Raw genomic sequence first — 6833 nt, 5'->3', positions numbered from 1 at the left:
GGTTTTCTAACAACTTTTGGCTGACCTTGTTATATTTCATTATATGGTGATGTGGTCGCTCTTCTCTTCATCCTCCTGCCTGTGTTTTAGTATCTTTCTCATTGTTATTTATAAGTCTAATTTTTCTTCTAAGGCATGTCTTTTATCAATCCACATTTTACATTTTTCTTTTTCCTGTATTTCTAAAACTTTTTTTTTCCTTTGAGAGGGCACAGAAAGCCACTGTGGCTATTAGAATAATATATGAAATACCAGAATGATAGTAATCATAATCAGTATTGTGCCAATTTCAGTTAAGTCCCATATCTTTTCATGTTCTGTTTCTGATTTTAAAACATCTAATGTAGCACTATTAGGGTTCAAATGCCCTGTTATGACATTTCCCTTCCTTACATGGCTTATTCTTTTTATATTGCTTTATTTTCTCTTTAAGAATTTATCTTTAGGGCTGGAGAGGTGTCTCAGAGGTTAAGAGCACTGACTGCTCTTCCAGAGGTCCTGAATTCAATTCCCAGCAACTACGTGGTGGCTCACAGCCATCTATAACGAGATCTGGTGCCCTCTTCTGGCATGTAAACATACATGGAAGGAATGTTGTATATATAATAAAGAAAGAAAGAAAGAAATCTTTTTTTAAAAAAAGAATTTATCTTTATTATTTTCAAATATTTTTTCTATGACTGTCTATACCCATTTTTTTCTTCAACCCCTAAGCACATTTTCATGCATTCTTAGTGCACCTCTTCAGAGGTTTTCTTGCTTTGAACCTGGCCTTCTGCATGCCTGAAGCCATTTTCTGACCATGTGAGGCAAGCCTTAAAGGACCAGGCCACTTACCACAACCTACCCAACAGGAATGGGTGGTTGCATACACCAAGCAGTCACAAGCTTGCCTGGGAGAATGGGGCATGTGCGCCATGGTCCCGGGAAGTGGTTCTTTTGCCATCCACGCATCTGCAGGCTCCTTCTGTGGCTCCACTTGGCACATGGCACTGGCAGCTGGCTCCACCTCCCCCTTGTGTCTTTCTAGCAGGATACCCTACTGGTTCTGGTCTGCAGCAATTGCTTGCCCTTCTGTGAGAGTTGAGCCTTATGCCTGTGACACTGGCCTGGGGTGACTACCTCCACTGCTCTGGGAAGTTGCTGGGCCCATGCTGGGCAGGCATTTCCACCTAGTTTCACTCAGGTAGTAGGGAGAACACCAGCTGCTCACAGGACCCACTCAAATGCTTGGCTGCACAGCAAGGCCTCTTAAAGGAGCCGTGCTTCTGTATAGCACAGAGCCTGTCTGAGGAACTGCTGTTGCTAGGGAGACACATCCAGCTCCTTGTCTGGAGCTTCTCTCAGCTTTTTCGTGCACTATGCCTGGATAAATGGGCTCCACGATGGGCATCAAGTATGACAACTCTTTCTTTGGACCACCAGCTCCTGAATAGTGACATGGAGACTCTTAACAATTGTTAAAGCTTGGCTTTAGCTTAGGCTTGTTGCAAACTAGCTCCTAATTAACTCATTTCTATCATCCTATGGTCTGCCACGTGGTTCATTATCTCTCCTCTCCTCAGTACCATAGATCAAACTCCTCTGCATCTGGCTGAGGAATCTCCTGTGTGTCAGATTCTTTCCCAGAGTTCCTTTCTCTCCTTGGAAGTCCCTCCTATGCTCTGCTACCTGTCTATTGGCCATTCAGCTCTTTATTAAACTAATCATGGATTTTGTATTGTTTGCTTTTCTAATACTTGTTCTGCAGTCATTTGTGGGCAGACCATTTTCTCTGCCGTGATTTCCATGGTGGCCTCTCACAAAATTAGTTGACTTGATTTAGGGGGTCTTTTGCTGACTCTGTGGTCAGCTCCATCTGTCTAGCCTCCATTCTTTCCCCTGAGGACTTTCTGCATAACTGACTGAGGCTTTTGCGAGTACTGGGACCAAAGTATGGGATCTTCAGGGGCCTTCCAACTTCTGCCAACTCTTGCAGGTTTAAGCCTAGTTGCTTGTAGCTACATTTGATGTGCTGGGCGTCAGTTTGTCATTCTTCTGGTCTATCATGATCTGTCACCTTAACTGTGCTGCTGAAGAGCAGGGCTCCGAGAGTCTATCCCTTTAGATTCCTTCCAGTCGTGCCTCAGTGTTCTCAACGCCAATGTATGTCAACTATGTTGGATTTCTACTTTAGGGCTGCAGTATTGGGGTCTGTGGTAAACTGTATCTCTGTGGTACCAAAGAGAGATGGTTCACCTAGATGACATGGGACAGGGGTCCATGGTCACTGTCCTCCTCAGGAGATCCGGCTCAGCAGCCAGAAGCATGAGCGACCTGACTGTGACAGGCAAGCACAGCTCACGGGAATTGTCTTCTCACACTAAGTTTCCCACTGAGACCTTCCTCCTTCCCAAGGAGAGCCTCCTGCTAAACCTCAGATATGGCTCGGGAAACAAGAAGGATGCTCTGAACCTTAGGTGGGCCCCAGAAAGGTAAATCATTTTGTCACTCTCCACAGGGCATCATGTTCTAAGACTGGGTGGCAAAAATGAACTGGCTCCCAGAGCCAGTGCTACTCTCCCTAGGAGGCCCTACCCACATCACTGACATCACAGCTCCTAGTGACAGCATTAGCTTAAGGAGCCACAGGCTACGTGTTACAACCGCACTTACTGTCTGGATTCCCCATAGCAAGGGCTGTGTACATGGCAGAGAATGCCAAGTGTGTGGGATTCAGGGACTAAAGGCAAATACAGTGCCTGCCTCCTTCCTATGTGACCTTTTCAATGGACACCAGCAGGGAAAGCTCAGGGACTTCTGTCTGCAGGAATGAGCTGGCCTGGCTGGACCTCAGCTGGCCAGAACCAGTTCCCCATCAACAAGATTGCACCTGGGCCCTCTACCTTGCTGCTCTCTGCCTGATGCTTCTCCACCTGAGTCAGGGTAAACACGTGGTCAAATAAGCTCCCAGGTCACACCCAGCACAGCTGCTGAGCTAACAGCTCTGAAAGCAAAGCACTGGCGTGCACTCTGATAACTCCGAGGGACCTGGATGTTGCCACAGCAGACATTGTTGCTGGGACCAAATGGCCTGGCTCATAACGTAAAGAGCATCCCCACCAAACATCCTGTGTCCCAACGAGCAAGTTACTGAGCATCTCTGAGAGACAGCTTCCTCCCCTGTGAGGTGGACATCAGGGCTACTTTGGAATGGTGTATGTAAAGATCCTGGTGCACAGTAGCTTCTGGTGACTGCACACGTCCCCTCTAGCAGCAAGTACTGAAGGTGGTGTTGGGTTTGTGGACCTGCTCATCACCTGACTATCTCCTCTCATGTTGAAGACTAAAAGCAACACCATGAACATGATCATCCCCACCCCCACAGAGCTATCCAGCTCCCTCTATGGTTTTTAGATAAAGGCTTTTTCAGAAAAGACCACCTAATTAGTGCTCAAGCTCTTGACTCTCTGGAGCATCTGTCTAGGGGCTAACAGGACATAGCTGCCGCCGTCTCCTTGCCCAGGCCCTGACTTTACTGGGGTGTGGTTGGCCCAAGGGCCTAGCTCAGTAGTTATCCAATGATGTGGACTCATTCTGGCCCCACGAGCAAGCTCAGGGCCAGGTAGTGTGAGGCTTGCCTCCTACTCAGGACCCTGAACCCATTCAGATGAACTGTCCTGCCAGGGACAGAATTGCCAGAGGCCACATCAGAAGAGCAGCAGGGAGCCATTGACCTCAGAGCATGGGCCCGCCAGGAAGCAATGCTCTGGTGGATAAAGCTCTGCTGGATAAATCTCCAATAGGAAAGGCCCGACAACCTCGGCCCCAGCATGTCTCTTGCTACTGCTGTGCCTTGGCATGTGTGCCGCTGTCATCTTTCTCTGGTATCCGGCATGGCATGAATGGGCATGGGAAGATCCCCGCTGCCCTCCATGTAGTCTTGGAAATATCCTATTCTACTGGGCATTTTTACCTGTGGATTATTGTGAAGGTGATTTCCTCCTAAGCTGTTTAACTGAAGCAATGATCTCATATAATAATAGTGTTAGTTTAAATAGGAATTTGATGCTTTTAAACATAGTAAGGGATTATGAAAGGTTAGTTTAGTGGAAAAATTAATATTGGTAAATACAGGTAGATAAAATGTTGCCTGTTCTTCTGACAAAGCAGAGGCTCCAGAGGATAAAAAATCAAGTATCACACAGCTAGAACACGAGTTTCTGTTGAGGAGTTGTATAGGCTGTAACTTAACGATTAAAAAGAACTTGTGTCCCAGTAGCTTAAATTCTTTCAGTCTTAATATTGGGAATTGTGTTCACTGGTTTCAGAGTACATCGTAACTGAAACAAAGTTTTGAAAATGACTTAAGGCAAAATATTAACATGTTTCGTTAATAGTTTTGATGTGAAAAACCAAAGGAAACAATCTAAAGTTTAGAAACGCTCAAGGTTGAGTCAGGGACTCATTAAGGTTGGCGAACAGGAACAAAGCAGCCCAATTATAATTAGCTGACATGCCTTTCTTGCCAGGATTGGTTAGTGACCAATGGCGATAATTAATTCTTTGTCCCATTTCTGCCCTTATATTTCTGATTAAAAGAACAAACAAACAATAAAAAAACTGTTGATGAGTGGGTATGTACCCTGAGAACTTAGAGACGACTGTTTTTCATGTATGAAAGTTTAGGTTTGTGATTACTTTAAGATTCTTTATAAGATAATCTTTTGAGATAAATAATAAAATGATTGGTTCTTTCTTTTTAACTGCAAAGTGGTGCCTGCCAGCAAAAAAAAAAACCTCGCTGAGAAAAATACCTTGTTTTCTTTTTCTTTTCTTTTTTTTTTTTTATACAGGGTTTCTCTGTAGCTTTGGTGCCTGTCCCAAACTAGCTCTTGTAGACCAGGCTGGCCTCGAACTCCCAGAGATCCGCCTGCCTCTGCCTCCTGAGTGCTGGGATTAAAGGCGTGCGCCACCACCGCCCGGCTATACCTTGATTTCTTAGACTGTTAATTGATTATGAGTTGCTTGGGTATGAATGTACATGGGTTCTTGGGATGTCTTGTTTTTCACTTGTAGTGCATAAAACATTTAATCATGTAAAGGATATGGAAAACATGGTGTTTTTCAAACTTGTAATTTAAATTTTAATCATTCTTGAAAAAGAATATAACCATATTGTAATTTTTACATTGCTTGAAACAGTTTTCTGGGGTATATAACCTATAAGGGAGAAAAAAATAAAGTTGGTTAGAAGGAAAACATCAAAAAGGAGGAAAGGAAAACATAAGAAAAGATGCAGAAGGAAAGTTAGAAGGAAGACATCAAGATAGACAGGAGGGAAAGAAACAACAAAAATAGAGTAGACCAGTGACAGAAAGAGTAATAAAATGAGGAACTAACCTTTGACCTCAGAAACGTCCTCCTGTGTCTGTGTGTCCACTGCTTCACCTGTTCTGCATCTCCTCTTCAGCTTCTCTGACCTGCTGAAGGCTTGCCGTTCATCAGCACCCTAGGGGAGATCCTGCCATGTTGGAGGTGTATGTGTGTGTGTGTGTGTTTCCTTTCATTGCAGGCCCCAAGTTAAGTTTTACTCCCTCAGAGAAGTCAAAGGTCCCCTGACTGCTCAGGCTCGCGGAGGCTGGTCCTCATGGCAGTGATACAGAATGGCTGCCGTGTGTACAAGTGTGAAAAGATGCTGTCCATTTTCAACACAAGCTTTTCTCCATGATGGTCAAGGCACATGTCTTAGGGTTTCTACTGCTGTGAAGACACACCGTGACCATGACAACTCTTATAAAGGAAAAGCTTGACTGTGGTGTCTTACATTTTCAGAGATTCAGTCCATTATCATCATGGCGGGTCATGGCAGTGTGCAGGCAGACATAGTGATGACTGTGTCTTGATTAGAAAGCAACACGAAATGATCTGAGACATTAGGTGTGGCTTGAGCATCTATGAGACCTCAAAGCCCGCCCCACAGTCACACCCTTCCTCCAACAAGGCCACTCCCACTCCAACAAGGCCACACCTCACAATAGTGCCAGTCCCTTTGGTGGTTATTTTCTTTCGAACCGCTGCAGCATAGAAGGCCAGGGTGAAGGTGGGCTGCCCTCAAGACCCTTCCAAAGTCACACCTATGCCCTCTCCCTGTCCTCCTTTGTAAGGCAAGCCAGTGCCAGTTGTTCTTGGGCTTGAGGCAGGCTGGCCTCAGCAACCTCACACTTCTCTTTGTAGTCAGGTCAGTATTGAGGTTAGATCAGACCCCTGCAACTTATCTTTTCCAAAGGACTCAGTGACATCTTCAGCAGTGAGAGTCCCATACATTTGGCCCCTGCGTTCAACACTGTGTGGGTGGCCACTCTTCAATGCAAGGAGCCACTCTCTACCCAGGAGAACATGCACACAACTCATACAGCAAGACACATAAGCTGACAGTGTTGGCTAAAACCCCTAGCCTGATGATGATCAATGTTTCTGTCTAGGCCTGACCCTAAATGTGGACACGGGGTTCAAATGAGTTCCACAGCTACTAACAATAGCATCTGGTGTTGCCATGCCCTAGGCCTGGCTAGGCCCACTCACCTCTACAAAGCAGAGCACAATCTCAGTCGTCCAAAGTGACACACATGCTTCTCCAGCTCACCGGCGCTGTCCTTTCAGAACCAAGACAGGCTTGACTCTGATTTAAGTCCATGCAAAAGGGGCTGCTTCCTCCTTGTTACTCACTGGCCCAGAATGACATGAGACTGGGTCCTCTAGCCTGGAAGGGATGAGGCCCATGGAACAGGAAGCAAAACCAACACCAGCAGGGGAGATTGGGGAGTAAGGACATACAGCCACTCTGGAGACAC

This window comes from Microtus oregoni, unplaced genomic scaffold (assembly GCF_018167655.1).
Source record: "Microtus oregoni isolate MIOR12 unplaced genomic scaffold, Mior012 000181F_ref0000086, whole genome shotgun sequence".
Lineage (NCBI taxonomy): Eukaryota > Metazoa > Chordata > Mammalia > Rodentia > Cricetidae > Microtus > Microtus oregoni.
The sequence above is the reverse complement of the archived record's forward strand: the minus strand, read 5'-3'. Positions refer to the sequence as shown.